Source organism: Ciconia boyciana, chromosome 12 (assembly GCF_034638445.1).
Source record: "Ciconia boyciana chromosome 12, ASM3463844v1, whole genome shotgun sequence".
NCBI lineage: Eukaryota > Metazoa > Chordata > Aves > Ciconiiformes > Ciconiidae > Ciconia > Ciconia boyciana.
In genome coordinates, this window is record NC_132945.1 from 39,278 (window position 1) to 63,282 (window position 24,005).

A 24,005-nucleotide genomic window follows, 5' to 3' on the forward strand; every position below is an offset into this window, starting at 1 on the left:
GAGAAACCAGGCACAAAAATGAATGCGAAAAAGAAAAACGCAAAATGTTCTGTTTAACAAAAGAGATTGAGGCCTGTAGAAGGGAATGTGACGGGCTAACATTCCCTCTACTTTCTCTTGAGTTCTTGTCAAGAAGGAAGAAAAGGCTTAAGTCCCTGAATTCTGATACCAGGCCAGTCTCCCAAGAACTTTTGCTAGTATATACCTTCTCTGCCCTGCACTGCTTGCCTAATGATGATGTTTAAGCAAACCTTTTGTAACTGAGGCAGCAAATGTTTACCAGTGGGATCTTCTTTTTCCTACACAAATTACATTGAGTGATCAATGTAATGTAATGCGGATCAGACCCTGTCCCAGGCACTGTGAGAAGCTGAAACTCCCCAGAGAAGCAGTGTGGCCCTTTTTTTCTGCTTTCACTGATCAGTGCAAACGAATGATCCAGGAAATCAGGTCAGTCATAAAAACTCTTCAGCACTCAAGGACGACATCAGAACCAGTGCACTGCAGCTTTCTGCTCATTTTTCCCTGATAATAATAGCTTTAGTCATCTTTTTAAATGCTTTTAATTCCTAGTGAAGAAAATGGGAATTTGGAATGAATGCAGACTCCAGTATCAGACCCCCATTTATTTTAAAAATTGGGTGTTTTAATAGCAAAAATGATTAGTTTTCATTAAGCACAGATAAGCAGGGGTTTTTTTTTCCCCTTTGGTTTACCTGTATTCTGCAACCTGCTCTTTACTATTCTCTTGTTCTTTGTGGCAGTCTGTTTTCTCTAAGTGCTTTTACTGCTGCTTCTATTTACCACTGTTGTCCCTTGTGCTGCTTTGGAGCGGGGACCCCATTTTTGTATACACCTGCAAAGTAATATAAATTTGCATGAAGCTGTGAAGCCAACACAAATCTCAGAAACTAATGCCATGTATTACTGCAATACTCGTAACTGAATTCACATAGTCTAGGTCAAATAGCTGGTTCTGAGCTAAAAATTGATCTTGGAAACTCTTCACATGCCACAGTCCCCAGCATTTCACATGGAAGATTTGTGCAGTATAATGGACTCGAGGTGCTGGGAATCACCCTCACCAATTTTCTACCCATGTGGGTTTTTTTTCCAGGGAAGTTGTAAACTGAAGCTGTGGAGAGGGTTGGATGAGGGTGCTGGAGTTGGAAGAAATAAAAAGCCAGAAAACAGGCTTCAGAGGTGAGCTGCTGTGACTGAGGTTTGTCCTCAGTCTGAGGCAGGGAAGTTCCTAACAGCTGGAGTAAACAGTCCCAAACTGAGATCCCTAAATAGCCGTAGTTAGGGAAAATAGCTGAATTGATTTTTGTATGTCCTGCCTTTCACTCTCTTGTAATCTTAACCATAATAAAGATAAATCCCTTGATGAATTGCTTTTGACCAGCCACTGAAGCACCTGGGTTGATTCAGGATGTGAAGCAAGCCACATTCTCTCAAGGATTAATAGTGGATAGTTTGCTTATTTTTTTTACACTTCTGCGCTGGTTTTGGCTGGGATAGAGTTAATTTTCTTTATAGTAGCCAGTATGGGGCTATGTTTCGGATTTGTGCTGAACACAGTGTGAATAATAGAGAGATGTTTTAGTTGTTGCAAAGTAGTGCTTATACTAAATCAAGGACTTTTCAGCTTCCCATGCTCTGCCAGGTGCACAAGGAGCTGGGAGGGGACACAGCTGGCACGGCTGACCCCAGCTGCCCAAAGGGCTATTCCACACCGTATGGCGTCATGCTCAGCATGGAAAGCTGGGGGAAGAAGAAGGAAGGGGAGGACATTTGGAGTGATGGCGTTTGTCTTCCCAAGTCACCGTTACGCGTGATGGAGCCCTGCTTTCCTGGAGGTGGCTGAACACCTGCTGCCAATGGGAAGGAGTGAAGGAATTCCTTGCTTTGCTTTGCTTGCATGCGCGGCTTTTGCTTTCCCTATTCAACTGTCTTTATCTCAACCCACGAGTTTTCTCACTTTTACTCGTCAGATTCTGGACTGGAATCTGGGAAAAGGGACTGGAAGAAGGGAAGCATTGTGCCCATTTTTAAAAAGGGTAGAAAGGATGACCCTGGGAACTACTGACCTGTCAGCCTCACCTCTGTGCCTGGGAAGATCATGGAACAGATCCTCCTAGAAGCTATGCTAGAGCACATGGAGGACAGGGAGGTGATTTGGGACAGCCAACATAGCTTTACCAAGGGCAAGTCCTGCCTGACCAACCTAGTGGCTTTCTACGATGGAGTTACCACATCAGTAGACAAGGGAAAAGCAATGGATGTCGTCTATCTGGACTTCTGTAAAGCCTTTGACACGGTCCCCCCCAACATCCTTTTTTCTAAATTGGAGAGATATGGATTTGATGGGTGGACTGTTCAGTGGATAAGGAATTGGTTATGGTCGCATCCAGAGGGTAGCGGTCAACGGCTCAATGTCCAGATGGAGATTGGTGACAAGTGGTGTCCCTCAGGGGTCTGTACTGGGACCAGTGCTGTTCAATATTTTCATCAATTACATTGACAGTGAGATCGAGTGCACCCTCAGCAAGTTTGCAGATGACACCAAGCTGAGTGGTGTGGTTGACACGCCAGAAGGACGGGATGTCATCCAGAGGGACCTGGACAAGCTGGAGAGGTGGGCCTGTGTGAACCTCATGAGGTTCAACAAGGGCAAGTGCAGGGTCCTACACCTGGGTCGGGGCAATCCTCAATACAGGCTGGGGGATCACCCAGGCTGGGTGATCGAGAGCAGCCCTGCGGAAAAGGACTTGGGGGTACTGGTGGATAAAAAGCTGGACATGAGCCAACAATGTGCGCTCGCAGCCCAGAAGGCCAACCGTGTCCTGGGCTGCACCAAAAGAAGCGTGGCCAGCATGTCGAGGGAGGGGATTCTGCCGTTCTACTCTGCTCTGGTGAGACCCCACCTGCAGTACTGTGTCCAGCTCTGGAGCCCGCAGCACAAGAAGGGCATGGAGCTGTTGGAGCGGGTCCAGAGGAGGGCCACGAAAATGATGCGAGGGCTGGAGCACCTCTCCCACGAGGACAGGCTGAGAGAGTTGGGCTTGTTCAGCCTGGAGAAGAGAAGGCTGTGGGGAGACCTTATAGCAGCCTGCCAGTACTTAAAGGGAGCCTATAGGAAAGACAGGGACAGGCTTTTTAGCAAGGCCTGTTGTGACAGGACAAGGAGCGAAGGTTTTAAACTACGGGAGGGCAGATCTAGACTGGATTTAAGAAATAAATTTTTTACAATGAGGGTGGTGAGGCACTGGCCCAGGTTGCCGGCTGGGGTTAAACCACAACAACTTCATTAGTAAATTGTTATTTGGTTTTCAAGAAATGGTTTTCATGAGAGTAGAGGTGTCAGCTCTGAGACCATCCAAGTTGTAGGTAGTTGGTATCTCTGAACAGCAAGATCTTCCCTGTCATGAATTTCATCACGTTAGGGTCTACAGTCTTAAGCTATGGAGCGGGGTCCCTTCATAATTAGCACTGTAGAAACCCAAGGACAAAAGCTGGTGGTTCCTGTTCCAAATAATTTATCTAAATATAAGGCAAGAAACAAGAAGAGAGAATGAAGAAAAAGATGAGAGCACTGAGCATCATGAGAAGCAGTGGTTGAGGTTCACCTAACGCCTGAGCAAGTGGCAGTAGTGAGCAAACGTTCCCCCTCAGACAAAAGATTATTAGTGTTGATAATCTATTTATCAAAAATTACAATTAATAATCAAAGAGTTAATCAAATAATCAAATAGTTAAAGAGAGTTTAAAATTCAGACGACTTGCACAAAACATCTACCTTAATTTTCTATCAGTTCCACTAGACAATAAATTAAGAAATAAATTGAAGGTGTCAGGTATTATAAAAATTATTTCATTACTCTTATGAATCTTTCAAGTAATGATTTTGAGGATTTATCTGTATTATACAAATCCAGTTTTTTGCAAATGCACTCTCGCTGACGTTGCAGAAGGCGTATTTCTGGAACAGATAATTAATAAGCAGCAGTTGTGAATGGGGAGATGTTTTAGTTATTTTCTGCATTATTTAAGGACTTCTCCCTACGATGTCATGTTCTGCAAGTAAAGAAAAAAGAAGATGAAGGAAAACGGTGATAGGCATCAGCATCCTCTTCATCATCCCCCAGCTTTTGTAAAGGAATTAGAACATGCAAGGTCTGATCCTGATATAGTTTGAGTCAATTGCAAACTCTTAAAACCTGCCTTAAAAACTGAAGACTGTAGGATTGAGCCCTAAGTGAGCTGTGTGCTCAAAGGGGGCAGGCTTCTTTGATGCGTGATTTAAATAGATGAACTAATTGATTTGAGGGGGTAGGAGACAAGTTAGCTACAGTGGGCCAGCGAATCTTGTTGCTAAGACACTGAGGAAGTGAGAGCAGGCAGGGTGAGGATATGAGCGGAAGAGAAGGAAAGTCCCCTCTAACAGGAGTGATGAGAATCCCAGCCAACATTTGCAATGTTTATCCTTTTTTTCATTTCTGATTTTATAGGCTAAACTAAAAGGTCAAGGACAGAAAATGAAAATGCAGATGTTCAACTTGTTACTTCACTCTGCTTTGAATGACATAAAGAAAACCACTTCACAAAGTGCTTTAAAATATTTGGAAGTTCTTAGACAGGACATGAGCCTACCCACAAGCATTAGCAATTATTTTTCTCTCTGTGTTTAAAAAAAAGACAGAAAACATTACATCTACATATTTCAAAGTACTTCGAAGTGGTCACAAAGTTTGATACTTATGGTGTGTTACATGGATTTAGGAATACTTTTAATGATGTAATACAGATGTAGGGATGCTTTTAATGTTATATAAACAATAGCTGAGGAACAATTCCTATCCCCTTTCTTCCTTACCTCTGCGATAGAATCTTCCAGTCCACTCCTGCATTGCTAAAATTCAGATCACTTATGTGTTTGGGTTGTTCTTGTTTTAATAGAGGATGGAGGCTCTCTCTTTACAAGGAGCCACATGGAGAAGACAATGGGCAACGGGTAAAAGTTGCATCAGGACAGTTTTAATCTCAATGTAAGAAAGACTTTTTTTACAGTGAGAACTGTAAAATTCACTGTAACAACCTCCCCAGGGACGTGGTGGAGTTCCCATCACTGGAGGCTTTTGAGATGCAATTGGACAGGGTGCTAGATAATGTCATCTAGGCTCCCTTTCCCAAGAAAGGTTGGACCGGATGATCTTTTGAGGTCCCTTCCAACCTGGGCTATTCTGTGATTCCAATAATTCACCCATTGTATTGCGTTTGCGTGGCAAGGTTTTGGTAGTGGAGGGGCTGCAGGGGTGGCTTCTGTGAGAAGATGCCAGAAGCTTCCCCATGTCAGACAGGGCCAGTTCCTGCTGGCTCCGAGACGGACCCGCTGCTGGCCAAAGCTGAGCCCATCAGGGACGGTGGTAGCGCCTCTGTGATAACATATTTAAGAAGGGGTAGAAACTGCTGCGCAACAGCAGCTGGACAGAGGAGTGAGAATATGTGAGAGGAACAACTCTGCGGACACCACGGTCAGTGAAGGAGGGGGAGGAGGTGCTCCAGGCAGCAGAGCAGAGATTCCCCTGCAGCCCGTGGTGAAGACCATGGTGAGGCAGGCTGTCCCTGCAGCCCATGGAGGTCCACGGTGGAGCAGATCTCCACTGCAGCCCATGGAGGACCCCACGCCCGAGCAGGCGCATGCGCCCTGAAGGAAGCTTTGGACGGTTGGACTAGATGATCATTGTAGGTGTTATGGAAATTACGCATGCCAGCCACTGTAACAGGGTTCGACTCTAGATGTCCGCATAAGCCGAAAGATAGATTCCTTTATGAAAGTACTTTTTATTATAGCACTACAGCTCGAGCTGGGTGCCTCCGAAGAGGGACCCCAAACAAAGAAACCCCTGGGCAATTATACCCTACAATCTAAGTTCCCCACCCATCACGTGATAGTTCGGCCCCATAGTAACGTTAAGGTCTGGGGTCTTCTTGCTTTTTTATTGGTTTGATTTGTTTGCTGTTTTGTTACTAAGCAGTTGCTGAGTGGTCATGTTCTTATACAACAGCACATCCTCTTAGGCTGGTTTCGGTTGATTCTGTAGTTAGCTATTTGGCATGTTGTAATATGGTTGTTACAGTTCATATACATGATCTATAGACTTTGTCTACGTTAGCTATTGATGTTTAAGCTGCTAGCTTTGTCTACTCTAGCTATTATTAATGTTTAAGCTGCTAGCTCTACGTTTTGACTAACTTTTTCTACAACAGTAGGTCCCTTCCAACTGAAAATATTCTATTCTATTCTATTCTATTCTATTCTATTCTATTCTATTCTATTCTATTCTATTCTATTCTATTCTATTCTATTCTATTCTACTCTATTCCTACTCTATGCTATGCTATGCTGTGCTATCCTATGCTAAGCTGTCACCCTGTGGAGAGCCCATGCTGGAGCAGGTTCCTGGCAGGACCTGTGGACCTGTGGAGAGAGAGGAGACCACACTGGAGCAGGTTTGCTGGCAGGACTTGTGACCCCGTCGGGGACCCATGCTGGAGTAGTCTGTTCCTGAAGGACTGCGCCCCGTGGAAGGGAGCCATGCTGGAGCAGTTCGTGAAGAACTGCAGCTCATGGGAAGGACTCGCGCTGGAGAAGTTCGTGGAGGACCGTCTCCCGTGGGAGGGACCCCACGCTGGAGCAGGGGAAGAGTGTGAGGAGGAAGGAGCGGCAGAGACAATGTTTGATGAACTGACCGCAACCCCCATTCCCTGTCCTCCTGCGCCGCTTGGGGGGAGTAGGTAGAGAGGTTGGGAGTGAAGTTGAGCCCAGGGAAGAAGGGAGGAGTGAGGGGAAGGTGATTTAAGATTTGTTCTTATTTCTCATTATCTTGCTCTGACTTAGATTGGTAATAAATTAAATTAATTTTCCCGAGTCAAGTCTGGTTTGCCCGTGCCGGTAACTGGTGAGTGATCTCCCTATCCTTATCTCGACCCATGAGCCTTTCGTCATATTTTCCCCCCCTTGTCCAGCTGAGGAGGGGAGCGATAGAGCAGCTGGGTGGGCACCTGGCAGCCAGCCAGGGTCAACCCACCACACCCATCAACAAGTTATTGGAGCATATTTAAGACTGTCTCGTAGAACTAGCAGGTGCTGTATGCAAGCCTGTCTATCCCCTTTATTTCCTCAGAAGAATGAGACTTCAGAGGTTTTTATATAGTTTAGTTTTTGCTTTATTTGTACAATACACATCTGTTTTATATAAAAGCAAGGTCAAAGAAGTACCACTTGTGCTCAATATGCATAAGGGTCAAAAACCAGCTGGGTGTGAGGTGTGTTAGGTCTCATATAAAGTAATTAAAAATATAGGAATACAAACTTCATCATTTGTACAAAACTACAAATAATGAGCTGTGCAGACGAATGAGAGGAAGAAACAATACTTAAAAGCATTCAAAAGAAATGAAGGCTTGAGGCAAACTATATTTCATATCAGTAGATAGATTCCCATTGCTTTCAGCAGGTTTTAAATCAGACTCTAGATAAACAGCGGTCTTCTGGAGCATGCAATTAGCTTGAGCTCAGCATCCACAGGAAATCAGTGCCTGCTGTGGTAACATATCCTGTGCTTCTCTCAGTTGTGGAATCAGCATGTCTATTTTCTAGTGCTCTCTTCCCTATACTGCCTTTGAAGTACTGTGAATCTTCTTTGCTGTTTGTATCCTCTCAACTCTCCCTGGATTTGATAATGTAGTGGCATTTTTCCTCCCCACAATTGAAGAATACAGTCCTTTATATGTTGCTTCTGCTATTGCTGCCAAATTTCTGAATATTTTTTCAGTGTAACTTTCAGCAGACAAAGTGATAGAGGAAGAAGAGGGAAGTACGTACTTTCACCACGGCTATCAGCTGAGGTAACAAGGTGAGGAAAAGGCACAATGTACCCTGGAGAGGTTTGTCAGTATTCTGATAGATGTACACTCTGAGATCCCTAGTGTTTCTAGAGATGAAAATCCTTTTCCAGACTGCAAAGTCAAGAATCAGTGTATCATGAGGCGTGTTGCTTTGAGGGTAGAGCAGAAGGTCAGGGGACTGGACATCAGGATTGCTCTTTCAGCTCTGATGCTAATACTTGCAGTTCAAGCACATTCAAATTGGTAGCATTCAGCTTTTGCTTCACAGCTTTGGTCACATGTCTTACTGTGTCTGTGTTTCACTTTTCCTTGTATACAAAATGGGCTCTTTATATGATGTGAAATCACTGCACTGATGTTTAATGTCTGTTCTGCTGCTGCTTATAAACTTTGACATGTGGGATCCAAATAACGATCAGTTTTTCCCAGCATGTGGTAGATTTTTCAAAAAGAGCTAAGGGACTTAAGCACAAAACTGCCATTGAAAAAAAATTTTCAGCTGACCCTGAAAAATTGTTTCTATTTGATCCTTTCTAAACCAAAAGCTAATAGGCAGATACATTTCAAAACAAGTTGCAGTATTACGCAGAATGAAATCAATGCTAAAATACTCCCCTACTCCATTGAGCACAGGATTGACTTTGGCTGCATGAAAAAAATTAGCTGCTTCCATTTAACAGTCTAACATCAGTCCACACAGCCTTATCATTGTGACAACAAATCTGGTACAGAACAATTCCAACTGCAAGAATTATTTTTCCCCCCCCTAGGTAATCACCCTGGCTAGAGCAATCAATTCTACAAGACTGCAAGTAATGATAAAAAATATTCTTTCTTTTCTCAGTATATGCTAGATATAACACATTAATGTATATTCTCTTCCTTTTTAATTTCTTCACTATTTTCTTTAAAAAAAAATTCTGGCTACAGAAGAAATGACCCTAACAAGAGTGTACTGATGTTTAATTTGGACATTTCTTCACTATTATTTACAGAAAACTTGGCACATTTTATAAAGAGCACCCTGATACAACAAACTATCATCAGAGTTTATTTAAAATGAGTCAGTATGACAGATCAATTTATATAACAAAAATTACATATATAGTAATATTGTATATTTTGTCAACTTTTGCATTTTTTTCATCAGAGCATCTGAAACATCTTTACAGACAAATATCAGCGAGTTAAAGCAGCGAACCTGTATAATTTCTTTCTTGCAGATGATAAAACTCAGACATTTAGTATTTCATAGGGTTGCCCAGCTGGCAGGGGAAACCTGGAGACATGAGGGCAGGTGCAAATTTGTAAGGATTTACATTAAAATACCTTGTGTGCAGCTCTGGGCCCCGCCACTTAAGGATGTGAAGATGCCTGAACACGTGAGGAGGAGGGCAACCAAGCTGGTGAAGGGCTGGAAGGCATGTCCTCTGAGGAGCGGCTGGGGACGCTGGGTTTGTCTGGTTTGGAGAAAAGGGGGCTGAGGGGCGACCTCATTGCTCTCTGCAGCTTCCTGGGGAGGGGACGTGGAGAGGGAGGTGCTGAGCTCTTCTCCTGGGGATCCAGGGACAGGACGCCTGGGAATGGCTCAAAGCTGCGTCAGGGGAGGTTCAGACTTGACCCGAGGAAACATCTCTTTACCCAGAGGGTGGTCAAACCCTGGAACAGGCTTCCTGGAGAGGTGGCTGATGCCCCGTGGCTGTCAGTGTTTAAGAGGCTTTTGGACAATGCCCTTAATAACGTGCTTTAACTTCTGGTCAGCCCTGAAGTGGCCGGGCAGTAGACAAGACGATCGTTGCAGGTCCCTTCCAACTGGACTAATCTATTATAAAAAAAATGTGTGCAGCATGTTTTATGAAACAAATAGCATTTAAAGAAATATTAGAGAATAAAGACTAATGGAGAAGGGCCCACAATAAAACATACAACAGGACTGAACTTTGCCTAACATACTGCTGGATTAGGTACAAGCCACCATGAGTAGAACGGGGAGCAATGTTGTCAAACCTAAACATCAGAAAATGGATGAGTCAAAATGGTGCATCCTAAGCTGTGAAATTTGCTTTAAATTCCTGAGTTTTTAAAATGGAAATGGATTCTTTCTGTAACCCATTGGGTTTTTGAGTCTTCAAAATGTACTCAAGTCACATTTGCAAGATTTTTCCTACAGCTGGGCCACCCCAATTGCATGGTCCCACTCCATGTTTTAAGGGAAAGCTGATACCGGTTTCAGGAAGCTTTGGGAAGCCGAGGGCAGTCATCAGCAACACTGAAACGGATAGGAGGCAGCTACATGCTAGCCCTGAGACCTTACGAGCACCTAGTCTTTAAACGTCAAATTTGTGCAAAGCCTAAGGCATTTGCAATTTTTTTTGTTAATCCTTCACTACATACTGTAACGGTGCCCATTAGCATCCTAGCGAGCTAAAGGTTTAAGTAACTGCGTGTGTTAATCTCGGTCCATTCCAAAGGCGGGCCGAAACGCATCTGAATTTAGTCACGTCCTTCACTTCATCCTCCATTCCCGCAATCTGCAACACCAGGAAAACGCAGGATTTTCGCCAGTACCGCCGGCCATCCACCTGCCCTCCCGGATCCTCCCCACCGTGCTTTAGCAAGGGGGCAGCCGTCCACCGGGGGCAGCGCCCAGGGGAACTGCCTCGCTTTCCCCCTTCTTTTCTGGAGCTGAGCACGCAAGCCGCCTGGCGGCTTGTTTCCGAGAGCCGGTACTCCGAGACGGCAAGGCCGCGGCGACGAGCAAGAAGCACAGCGAGAGAGGCCGTACGTGCAAGGACGACTCCGGCACGCGGCGGCGGCGGCGGCACCGGACCCACCCCAGCGCCGCCGCCGCCGCGCTCCCGCGCGCGCCCCGAGCGACGGGCCGCCGCGCACGCGCGCGCGCGTGCCCCGGGCTGGGCGGGCGGCTGCCGCCGGCGCGGCTCCGCCCCCTGCGCGCGCACACAGCCCCGCGGGCGGGGGGAGGGGACGTGCCCGCCCCGCCCCCGCGCCCGGCGGGAGGGGGAAGGCTGGCGCGCGCCGCCGCGTGGAGGCTGCGCGTGCGCTGCCTTCGGGAGCGCGCGGGGCGCCGCGAGGAGCCGGGCGCCTGCAGCAGCGGGGGCCGGGCGCGGTTGCTAGGCGACGGCGCCCGGGCAGCGGCGTTGGCCCGGCTGAGGCGCAGGCAGGGATGAGGTGGAGGCAGCGGCCCCCGGGCTCCCGCCGGCGCTGAGCCCCACTCCCGCACCTTCCCCCTTCCTTCCCCACCCCGTCCCGCCCTGGCTTTGCTCCTCCACACCCCCCCCCCCCCTCCTCTCCCCTCGCTCCGGCCTGCCCTTCCCCCTCCATGCGGCGGGAGCGGCCGGAGTGGGGCCCGTGCCGCGGCCGCGCCGAGCCCCGCCGTCCTTCGCCTCTCCACCGCCAGATCCCGCAGGGAGCCGCGGGCGGTGTCTGCAGCGACAACAGCGGGTGAGGCCCGGCTGGGGGAAGGGGGGTGGCGAGGGGTGGCCGGGGGGGCGCCCGCGCAGCGCCCCGGCGGAGCCCCCTCCTCGCCGGCGGCACGGCGGAAGGGGGTCTGCGCGGCGGGCGAGGCCGGCCCGACGTCCCCTGCCGCCCCGCCGGGCGGTCTCCGGGCCCGGCAGCCGTCGAGGCGCGGCCTTCGGCCGCCCGCCCGGCCTGGCTCCGCGGCGAGCCGCCGCCGCCGCCTCTCCCGGCCAGGCGGCGGCGTGGGCAGCGCCGCTGCCCCGGGGGTGCCCCCGCCACCCTGCGCGCACGGGGCGGGGCGGGCGGGGGGGCGGCCCTCGGCCTGGCGTCTCCCTCCCCGCAGCGTGGCCGCGGTCCGCGGCGTGCTGTGGCCCGCCCCGCATCAGGTGCTGCCTGGGCGAGGGGCCGCGGGGCCCTGCCGGGACCTGGCGCTGTTGTTCTCGCAGCTGCCTGCTGGAGCGTGCGGTGGGTGCAGGAGGCCGTTGTGGCCGGGCGGTTGAAATGGCCTAGAGGGTTGGGAACGGAGTCGGGAAATCCGCCTGGTTTCGTTTAGTAATTACAAGCGCCAAGGCGGGATCGCGAAGGCTGCGTTAGCACGCTGTTTGAGAAGGTGTTCAGTGTCGGAGCATAGGATGGGTAGCAAGAAACTCGCGTTAACAAAAGCAAGGTGGTGAAATAAGGAAATTACTTTTGTAGAGGGTACCTGATGATCGCTGCTCGCATCCTTCCATTTTGCTTTGTAGTGCAAATGTGAATAAGGAACTGGTCACTTGCTGCGGTGTACGTGAGGTTTGAGATACTTCTAATCGCTTAATTTTAAAATGTTGTTTTCATAGCTGTCTGCTTTTCTAATTGTCATTTAATCATTTGGGGATTATATTTCACGAGAGCTGCATATTTCCTTTGCACGTTAGCAAACAGTAAAATTGAATCAAAAGCTATATTGTGTCTTCTTAAGTTGATAAATGTGGATCTAAATTAATTCGGGTGTATTGAGATACATGTGATACTTTTTTACCTTTTTTTTTTTTTTTTTTAAATCTTGCAATGTATTTCAGTGATTAGCATGTATTGTCATAAATGGGAAGCAGGAATAGAGAGAAAATTAAAATACTGGTCACTTATGAAGTTCCATTATGCATATCAGTAGTTCTGAGCGCCTGGGAGTGTGCAGCATTCCAGATCCATCTGATTTCTTATGCTCGATATGTTTGTTTGTTGAAATGGATGTGTCTGTCAAGTAGTAATTTTTGTATAGGAGGAATCCTTTATTGATGAGATACATCTTTTGCTTGCCAGATGTTATAAATGGACTATGGTATGTAGAACTGAAAGGTGTATTTCACAAGTGTAGCTAATGTCACTTATAAAATTATCTTTGCTTCTTGCTGGAAAAATGGGTTAGTGGGAATGTCAAGGTCATCCTCAAATTTAGAACAACTTAACTGCCGTAGGAATATGTCTTTTCTTCTTCGCTGTCATATGTTTTCCGTATATCGATGCTGTGGCTGTTGACATTTTCTGGACCTGTGATCTGTTTGTCTTCTAAAATGGTCTAATGCTTAGCGAGTTTTAATAGAAGCAATCTGTAAAGCTTCCTAAGTCCATTTCATTTGAATGACCTCTCTAAGATGTATAAAAAAACCAGAAGATCTAACCGCATCCAAACTCACTATTCAGAAAGAATGGGAACAAAAGGTGTTAAGAGGGTGAATGGATACCAATGACACTTTATATGCAGATGAACTAGTAAGAAAGTGAATTCTTACTGTCAACTGCTGTGAATAAGGTAAGTTCTGGCTTTCTGTTCTTTGATCTTTCTGGATGCCTTTTCCAATGCAAATTATTCCATTGTAGACATCTGTGGGTTTTGACTTTCCTCAGCACTTTACAGTTTGCAACTGAAACGTCATTTTGTTAAACACTTACAATTCTACTATAGATCTGTGGACAATAGAAATAAAACAAATTCCTTCTGTCACTTGCACTCTGTTACCATTTACATCGAGAGCAGAAGCATTAGAGCTTTTGGGAATAAGGAAGGCGGCAGGTAAGTTCAGTTATGGAAGCAGGGCTTGGAAAGGTGAAGAAATGTAATTTATAAACTCGGAAGAAGTTTCCAGGTGTTGCCACATTGTAAATTAGTTTGATATATTGATTTGTCCATCTTGTAATGTAAAAAAAAAAAAAAAAAAGGCTGTAATGCTACCTCGACCTCGCACACATCCCTGAGAACGCTTTCCTCTTTTGAGCATGGAATCTGCAAGACATAAAGGGCTTTTAAGACCCATGTGTACATGGCTGGACAAATACATATTTTTAGATATATAAACATATTTTTTGTAAGTTTATTGTAAAAGGCTATTTTTTCCTAGGCATTGTAAATGAAAAGCATGTTTGAGTAATAATACTGGTATTTTAAAAATTCTTTACATCTGTTAATATGATTTTTTTATTTCCTGGGAACTGTCCCTTTTTGTTGGTCAGCTATATTTGATAAATTTATTAATGGTAACACAGATAATTCATCTGGAAGTAATAATACCATGACCATCTTTACAGATCTAGGCTTTCTGATGCTGTGATATGTAGTATTGCATTTTATATATTTCAGATTTAGGAAACATGTTTGGAAGTGCAGAGTTAAGCAGTATAGCATCTCCAAAGATGTAGTTTTATTGTTCTGAGGTGAACAATTTATTCTTGAGATTGGCCACAATAAGAAAAACTCTTCATTAGCTGGCAGTTTTGATTCAAATATATACAATCTTTCTATATTTAAACAAGTGCTTCAGCTAAGTGTCTTTGAGTTTTAAAGGTAGCTATTGTATTTCATTTTTTTACATTAGTTATTTTTGACATTGCTTGCTAGCAAAGCAGGTTGAATCACTATGTCAAAATAAAACCTAGGCTTTACATGGTTTGTTGTGGGCCTCTTCTAGAATTTCATTAGGATATCATGGTACAGTATAATTAAAGCCTTTTAAAAATCCTAGCATAGGCCAAGGTGCTTGTTGGTTACACAGTTGAAATATAAGAGCTCCTTGTCCACGTTCAGTCCCTCTGGAGAGAGTCCCCTCATCAAGGTTAACATCTGTTCTGATTGTCTGAATCAACTTCCATTTCAGTTGTCTGGAGCAGAATGCTGTAACAGGGACAGAGTATCAACCTTAGGCTAAAGCCAAAAGTTTAGATTCTAATGGTTTTTAGTAAGGACATCCACAAGAAATTTAACATACACGCTCCTTTAATGAGCCCACAGACACCTCAGCCAAATCACATAAAGTCAAAACTAAGTCTGAGAATTTTAAACTAAAAACCACATGCAATTGCCCCTTCTGCCCCCCCTGCCTTTTTGTTTTTTAAGATCAAACCCTAATTTCAGACTCTTTGCCAAGTCTTTCCCTTTTCTGATTTCTAGGTTGTCCTGATTTAAAAAATAAACAGAAAACCACCCCCTAAAACAAAATAACCCACCACACCAAAAAAGCTTCCTCTCTCAGGCTTAGTCCATATATAGATCTCCCTTTAGAAAGGGAGCGGTGAAGTTGCTGGAGCATAGGGATTTGCTGTTTTCATTTTCAAAAGCAAAGCAGTAGGTTTCTTCTCTTGTGTTCTTGAAGATGACTTTCCAGCTTCTTCACCTTGGAAATGAGCAGTGTTGTCATGATAAGAACGAGGGAATCTTAGAATAAAAGAATAATTGGTTTGGATTGGACTTCAGGAGGTCATCTAGTCCAACGCCTTGCTCAAAGCAGGCCTAATTAGCGACGGACTCACTGTGTTTTTACAAAAGCAAGGTAACGTGTGAAAATCTAAAGTCACAAGATGCCTTTAAGCTCCTCTTGCTGCTTTCTATAAAGGTACTGTTTGATGCTTACTGAGTGAGGTGCCTCTCTGTGCTTCTGGTATTTTTTTTTTAGTGGCTTCTAAAGCGGTTGTTTCAGTTTATCAAAAAGCATACGTCCTAACAGCTGAGTACATCCTGCCTCTTACTGGATGGCACAGCATGTGAGGGTCCACCCAGGGTATTGAGACCTTTAGAAACCGAATACCCTTTGTTTTTCAGGTTTCTCAAAGACTGCTTCTGGATGAGATTTTTGGTTAAAGGAACATTTGGTTTAGTCTATCAAAGTAGTGTTATAAATATGCAATTACAAAATTAGAATTAGTGTAAGTTAAGATGATAAGATGCATCACATCCTTGATGTGTCTTTGACTTAGCTGCAATCACAACTTTTTTTTTTTTCCTTCCCAGAGCATTAATGAGTCATTTAGATCTGCAGAGTAGGTAGTACCAAACGGCCTCCTGTCAGAATGTGGATTAGGAGAACCAGTGTATTGCTGTGGTTTTAGATCTGAATACATGATCTCGGTTTATAAGGAACTGCTAAAGAGTAATCTTTTAAGGGGTTACGCTCCTGCTCCTATTTTATGTCATGTTGTCAACTGAAGTGTAAATGTTGCCTTGGTAGGGACAACAGACTTTTTGAGTAGCAATAATGCTAGCTGTAACTGCTTAAGTTATTAGAAAGAGAAGATTGGTGGAAAGAGGTACTATATTATTGTTAGAACACCTTTTTCTGAATGCATGTTTACTGTCTACTTTTTTATTATTTTTTTTTTCCCCTATCTTATGAATTATGGTTGAATACCTAATGCAATAGAAATACGCCATTTCCTTCCCTTCAGAAGTCTGCCCTGTACTTTATACTCGTCTTGTGCTCAGCACTACCTGTTCTTTCTAGGTCAAGAAATTGGTTAACTCCATATGCAAATCATATATCTTAAGAAACAGCCAAAATGCCACTTCCTCTATTTATAATTCCAACTATGTCCATCCTGTCCCTTTGAATTCGTACTTATGAGTGTGACAAAATGAATGAAGTTTGAGGTAGGATGCTTAAATTCTAAACTACCTTCGCATTTCTCTTCAGTTCACACGTGATTTGTAGTTGACTCCTTCACAAGTGATTTCAAGTCCTCTGTTTATGTGATATGCTAGACACAGCTTCCTTTTATGTGTAGTCTAATACTGATACCAGTGATCATTTTAAGTATTTACTGAAATAAATTTGAAGTACCTCAAACATTGAGGTGATATTGTAGTTTCCTAGTACAATTTTTCAGTTTAACAAAACTCCACAATATGCTAAGAATGAGGTGAAAATGGATGCCTTCCTACCAGGTTTTCTATTCTATGATATTGTTTCTGTCATATGTTTTAAATTAAATCCTGTAGTCATCACCAGAGCAAAATTACTTCTTTGCAAGTTTAGGCTTGGTAAAGGCTGTAGATTTGGGCCTAGGGATTGATTGCATATTTGCACAGTAAAGAACACGTTGTTTTATTTAATGTTCCAAATCTACTGTGACCTTAGTGTTTAATAGGTTTTATTTTGTATTTTCAGAAGTGGCCGTGGTTTCTCAAACTTCTAGCTAATCAAAATGCTTTTACCAATTTCCCTGTTGTCTGTTAACAGGATCATGTTTTTCTTTTCCTGGCATTGTCTAAAATGGTCTCTAGGTTCATTTCTGATTCCTTTATGAAAGGTTAGCCATGGAAGAGTGTAACAGATGTTCAGTCATGCTCTTTAAACTTGTCAGACAATCCGGCAGGGCAGATACCTAATGTTTGTGATGTACAATACTACAGTTTGAGCAGAGTTAGAAAAGTGAAGTTCTGAGCACCTTCTTTGAGGTCTTATTTCTGGTGCAGCAAAGTGCTATGCTTTTCTGTTTAGTGTCTTGCTTGTTTATGGGGAGGGTGAGCATAATAGCATAGTAACTCAGTAGGGTTTCTGCTAAGCTGAACAAGCTAGTTTTCATCAAGGTCAGGCAAAAAAAGATCTGTAACTTTGTAACCTGCTGGAACTCAGTGGCAGATATGGGACGTTCTTTTTTTTTTTTTTTAAGTCTTGATCACTAGAATTGTTGTAGTATTTAATCTAATTGTGCTCAAATAAAAAGACCGTAAAAAGGCAGAGTTGTGCTCATTAACTTTCACAGTCTGGGAAATAAGTAGTGGCTCTTGGATGTAATTCAGCTGAATGTCTTGTCATTGCTGAATGACACTGTCATTCTCTGATACCTTGTTCAGCCAAACACCAATCCCTTGCATTCAGCAATGTTGAAATGGAAATTGAGAAACTGAGGTCCTTAGGGGGGTAGTCGCACAATTACTTTCTTGCATGACAATGCTTGTATAAGATATTTTTTCTACCATGATGGTTCTTTCTTGCCTTTGTGTTGCAGGATGTTGTTCCTCTTTGCACAGGCGCAATTACTTTTTTGACATGCACTGTAAACTTGATCTGTGTTTAAAACCAAACAATTTTCCCCTAACTCCCCCCTCAAAAAAACCACAGCCAATCCCTTTTCCAGCTGGCATGCATGAGCCCATCAGCCTCTTCATACTGTCGGGAGAGTCATGGACAAGTAGATTCCTAGCTTAGGTGTTTTGGTTAAGAGTCTATGGCAAGATTGCATGAATTTAGGTTTTCATACCCACAGATATACTCATCAAATTTGAAAATTAACTGATCTGCTAGCTCAGTGGCTTACCTTACATCATTGGCAGTGACCTTGAATTTCCATAGTTCTCGCACAGCGTTCATAGTTTGTTTTAAACTGAGCCAACTGTGGTAAAGGGATTTCAGGGACAGTGGGCTAGAAGTTGGTGAGGAAATAGAACAACCGTGTGACTTAAGATTTTGCAGCATTTGGGAAGGAAGAACTCTATTTCACTTTTCTAAATTGGTCTGTGAAATGTATCAAGTGATACATTGACAGATTCAGAACTTACGTATATATATGGGCATATCTATCTATCTGTCTATGTTTGTGTGCGTGTGTAATATGGTGGGTTTTTTTCCAGCGCTGTTCTGTGTAGACAGGACATATGTAGGCACAAAAAGATACAGAAGATCAGAAAGGTAAAGCTTAGTGGTATTTCTAAAGTCATTGCTAGTTCTATATATTCTGGTGTATGGATTCCTCAAATTCAGTCCTCTCTGCACAGCTGGACCTCTTCTGCCATTACAAGTGTTCCCTCAGCATTTGTTAAGAAAGAATATCCCCTTCAAGGTTGGGTGGTGGTGATGATTACATTAATCTTAACTGGTGAGTCAACGCTGAAAATCTTCCTTGGCTCTTTGCCTCTGTAACAGAAGTGTGCTAAGTCACATTCCTTATTGTTCTACTCCAAAGGTGGTTAAGGGAGGGAGACGGATGCAGAAACAGAAATGGCAAATTTGCTTTTCTTTTAAAATACTACATCTGAATTGACTCAGAAAGGAGGAAGCTTCTAAAGAAAAATCATTACTAACCATAGCCAGCAAGCTATTTTTCAATTGTGGTTTCAATATTAATTTTAAGGACAAGGTGTTCACTACTGGTGTTACATGCTAGTACTTTAGTTTAGACTTAGTGTATATCAGTGTTTTATTTCAGAGAAGTCATAATGAGTAGAAACAGTAAAATGTTTTTCTTGATGTTGTTCTGAGTTTGGCTTGATAAAAGACTATACAATATTAGGCCTTCGATTTGTGTAAATTTAAGGTTTCTCTGTTCATCAAAATGACAGTGTTGAAACTTCCCATTAACGTGTTGAGACTGACATTGCATAGTAAGTTAAGAAAAAATCCATTAAACTGAATCAAAATGCTGTCATTTATATGGCTGTAATTATCAAGGGACTAAAAACTCTGATCTGCCATTTTAATGCTTCTGTTAAAAATGCTATTTGACTTAGTGCATACTCCGGGAATACTGATTATACATGTCTCTAAATGTATAAATGAGCTGCAGATCTGTGCTCAGGTCTTTGGTTTAGACCATCTCTTCTGGAATGGAGAAATGAGTTGGTTTAATTTGTTAGATTAAAAAGTACAAAAAGTATTTCAACATGTGTTCAAATGTTAAGTATCTTAAAATGAGAGTATTCCTTTTAAATAAGGAAGATTCCTCACTCCTCAGCAAGCAAAATACTATGTGATATTAATGCCAGATATTTGTATCAAAAGCCATCTGCTTTTATCTTGGTTAAAGCCTGATACACTTGTTTTCCTTCACCGAGTGACTTGTATGTATTTTGGACTTTTTATGGAAGCTGTATCAGAACATATATGCTATCCATCTGTCAATGATATGATGCTTATATGAGTGTTGTTTGCTAAGTACAAAAGCTCTTAGTACAGTCTTAATAAGACTACATAAAATACAGTTTTAAAAGGAAGAAAAGGGCAGAATTCTGTATTCCAGGTCCTGCTAGATAAATTCAGAGTGCTTGGTCCTATGATCTTATTGACATTACTGAGAGGTGCACTTGAAACTGTGACTACAAATTATAAATATTGTATTTTTGCAAAAGCATCACACTTTGGAGTCACTTTAATATCAAAATGGCCAACTTCAATAGGAAAATTTTCTACAAAGCCTATTTTATTCTGTTTTCCTACAGTCTTGCAACACTTGACACAGTAAATGAAAATTAAATATGCTAAGCTACCACATTTGTCACATGCTGAAAAGAATTCATTCTAAGGTTCAAAAATAAATTGGTGAAAGTGATTAATTCCTGTTGAATTACAACATATGTGTTATTATGGTATGCATGTGTAAACTGTGATGTATTCCTGTTATTTCTGTTTAAAAATAATGATAAATATGGAAATCTAGTGGTTCAAGGGTGTATAAGTGGTTCAAGGTGTATAAACACACAGGCAAAATGCTACAAATCACCAACCCTTTTTCTTTTTATTAAGAACAAAAGAGAATTGCACATAATGTCATGCAGCGCGACTCTTCAAATTTTTTTAATCCATTCCGAAATACCCAAATGTTAATTTTAGAGTATTTTCTGATTTTCTTTGGTTGTGAATCTGTCCCAGCAGATGGGTACCACCTAAGTGTATAATTAGAATGAGAAAAAGCTACCATTTTTATTTGTGACTCATATACTTTGTCAGCTTTAAGTGCTTCTTTCTCAGTAGATAAAATAGTTCACTACCTCAGAAAATATTCAAAGCAGCCAGCAGTAATGTGTAATATCTGTACTGCTCCTGAAACAAGAATACAACAAGGAGGTTGTGTCTTCAGTGCCATGAAAACACCAATGTTGAGTTGTGTCACTTTTTTCATGACCACTGTAGAAATGCGGTTTTCAAAATTAAGGGCTGGTCCGAAGTCCAGTGCCATCTATGCATCTTGACCTGCTCTTTGTCTATGTCCTCTGACAATAAATACTAATAAATGCCTAATAAATACTGTTTTGTCACATTCCTGAAGACTCGTGCAATGCATTTTGGGGGGGGTGTGTGTGTGCTGCTGGCCCAAATTGTAATGTCTTTAAAATGGCAATTAGTCATGTGTTGGGGAAGTTTTTAAAGACCACAAAAACGTGCTCCGAGAACGTGCCTTTAGAGTAACCACTAGTCCGTGCTGTCGCACACCGCATTGTTGAAGATCCTTTGGATGTAGTGTCTCTGAACACTGAATCGCTTTTAAAAAGACTTGTCTTTCTCTTTATCTCTACTCGTATTGTTTCCATGGTTTTAGACTCTTAATTTACCGTAATTGGTGTGTGTGTAACTAGGAAGTTGTCAGCGTTTGTGTTAGCAGGCTTATACGCTGTCTGCACTGCAATCACGAGGCGTAGCTGTAGTAGGTCTATAGTATACCAGCCCTACCTGTTGTTTAGTTGTGAAGATGATAGAATGGGTTTCATTCGTTCATGCGCTGTACAACAAGTAACCTGGGGTCATGCTAGGTTTACGCAGTTTGTGTTGAAGTCCATGTTGTTATGATTTGGTTGCTCTTAGTGCCTGAGCTAGCTACATGAATATTAGTCTGGATATATGTCTTTGTGTACTTCAGTCAGCTTCTGATGATGTAGAAATAGCCACAGTGATCAAAGACTTGGCTATTGTTTAGAACAGCCCTCTTTCAGAAGGATGCCTCTTCCTGTACGCCTGTCTTACAGGGAAGAATCTATACAGAGGAGCATGCTAATGATAAGTTAGTGAAATGAAGAGTAAAGAGAGATACTAAGACGTTAAAATTAATGCTGAAGCCATGGAGGGAATAACTTAATTTTCTTAATAAAAAACATGTCGGGTTTTTTAATTCTTTTGAAGATGTTTATTTGACAGTTTAAGAAATACAAAAGGAGAAACTTGCAAAATTTATTCCTCACTGTGCATATGGAACTCCCCTGGATGTTACCATTTCATGTGTCAGTGTTCAGTTAGATTTTTTTTTTTTTTTTTCTTGGAGTGTTGTTAAAAACCCCCCTCCTATTAACTATATGTATCTCAAAAATATACAAGGGAAAACAAACAATCAATCCTCTCCCTCCTTAAAGTAAATACTATAGAATCATTGTCATATGTATTTATTATCCAGTTGAGAGAGACATTTAAGAAAATACTTGGTTTGTTTGGTTTGGTTTGGTTTTAGTGTTTCATTTTGTATTTTAGTATCTGCAATGACAGAAGACAAGTGAAGCTGCTTAAAAGTTGATGAAAAGTTTATGAAAGGAGTTAATTAATAAAATATTTTTCATTTAAAGGCTGTTCCTCATAATAGATGTGTGTATCATATAATTGCCCCTGTGAAGGGCATGGCTCAGAGCACACTGAGATGGTGGAAAGATAGTGTCATAAGGGACCAAAAGAAGTTGTTCAATCCATTCTTTCACCCTGTCTTCTCTGATTCTGTTGGTCCTGCTGAAATGAACAGGCTTTGTGTTTCTAGCACCAGCTCTTTAATAGCCATTGTCACTTGAATAGTAATTGTTAAATAATTCCCAAGTGTTTTTCATAAATATTACAGTACTTTATTACTGAGCAGACATTTTCCTTCTGTTTTATTACCACCAAAATTAAATAGATGCTTTCAGTTTGGTCCTTTATGAACAAAATATAGATAATTTTGTCTCTTTTCTCTGAATCACATTGTCAATTCTACTAGTCAGTCGTGACTGTGCTGAAAGAGGTGTTTAGTAAGAAAACTTTGTTGCTTAGCAATGAGTATCATGAGAATTAAAATTTTAAAGCTGCAGTACATATATTTCTGAGTTATAATATCTTCAAATCAGAAATTGGTAATAGCTTTATTTTTTCTCCTTAAGTGTGTGTTTGTATTTGTCTGTCTTTGGAGAGAATGTAACTCATACTAAACAAACACTAAAATTTCAGTGACACAATGTTATTGTTTATGATCTGTGAGATGAGCTTTTATTCCATCTTTGAGAAAATTGTGAGGCACACTGACTCATTTCTCAATTATGTAGTTATCAGCAAAACCAAGTGTTACTCAAATTATTTATGTTTTTTAATGTTTGTTCTGGTTTTGCTTGTAAGTGGACTTTTTTTAAATTTACCCATGTGTGATAACTCCTTAATGCATCCATACGAACTTTAAAAAGTGTACAGTATAAGCAATAACAAAGCAAAAAAGTGGAAAATTATCTGCAAAGATAGTTCTGTAAACTGATTATTAGTGCTTTTTTCCAGTAACTTTTTCTGTGCACGTAAGGGCAAAGTGAGCATAAAGGCAATGAGATAATAGAGAATTCTCAGTGGATCACTTATTGCTTCCAGAAATAGAGCTCATCCCTGTCCAAAGACTTTGCATGAATTGCTTGCACTAGATTAAATGCAATCCATAGTTCACTCTTGTACTGTTCAGTCCGATACTACCCTGATAAAGATATACTGTGTTTGCAAGCTAACTTTGTATGCAGAGTTGAGATTATCATTTTGTCTCTTCACTTGATCCTCCTCCTCCCATCCTTCTTCCTTCTGTAAAGGGTCCCAGAGTCTCAGCACTGTTTGCTTTCAGTCTTTATTCTATACCATGTTATTGGGGAGTTAATTCAAATGGCTTGAACTGTTTATATGCTTCACAAATTTCTCATCTACAGATCTCTCCTTTTTGCTTCAAGCTTCTGGCTTGAATAGAATTTTACAATTCCCCCTAAATGTTCAGCTTCTAATTTAAACTGAAAATGGCTGAAACACTGCTTTTATTTCTCCTGGATATGTGGGCCTGAAATCTAGGAGTCCTCTTAGACTTGGCTGTCATCTTAGACCCATGCAGCCAGACTACTTCTGAGATTTCTCAATGTTATGGCCAGGGAGATGGCTGAGATAGTCTTCTGTTTCTGTTAATCCACCAAAACGTTTATTCAGGCTCTCACTTCATCTAGAGATCCTTTCCAAAGATGCTTATTTTGATGTCTGTGTGTATGTTTGCACACATGCATATTAAATGCATAATTTCTTTCCACTTTCCCCTTTAAAACCTATCCATGAACTCCCTTAGTGTGTCCACAAAGTACTACCTTCTAAAGGTGTCTGGACAAACAGTGAACTGAAACGATACCAAAATGTTTCATGTAGTCTTTCTGGTTTTCCAGTTATCACTTGTTTAATTCATCCATAGCCTGTCATCATAATTCTAGATTGTATTTTCTTTTGGGCAGGGGCTATATAGCTAGAATAGAATAGGAACTGATTGAGGTCCCTAGGTACAGCTGTATTACCACTGCTAGATAATGTAAATCAGAAAGAAAAGAAATTCTTCATTATTGTCAGCACTCTGCAAGATGATGT

At 42.2% G+C, this 24,005-nt stretch overlaps 1 protein-coding gene across 2 annotated transcripts in view; it reads left to right on the forward strand.

Moving 5' to 3' along the window:
- The first annotated feature begins 10,908 nt into the window (after window positions 1-10,908).
- The window catches only part of ZC3H12B (zinc finger CCCH-type containing 12B), a 34,602-nt gene continuing 21,505 nt past the window's right edge, over window positions 10,909-24,005 (forward strand). The window contains exon 1 of one of the 2 annotated variants that reach the window (XM_072876563.1): window positions 10,909-11,373. The gene's annotated coding sequence lies outside the window, so the exon portion shown is untranslated. Of the gene's footprint in view, window positions 11,374-11,764; window positions 11,854-24,005 lie in introns of those variants that run through there. The other variant, XM_072876564.1, reaches the window with a different exon arrangement.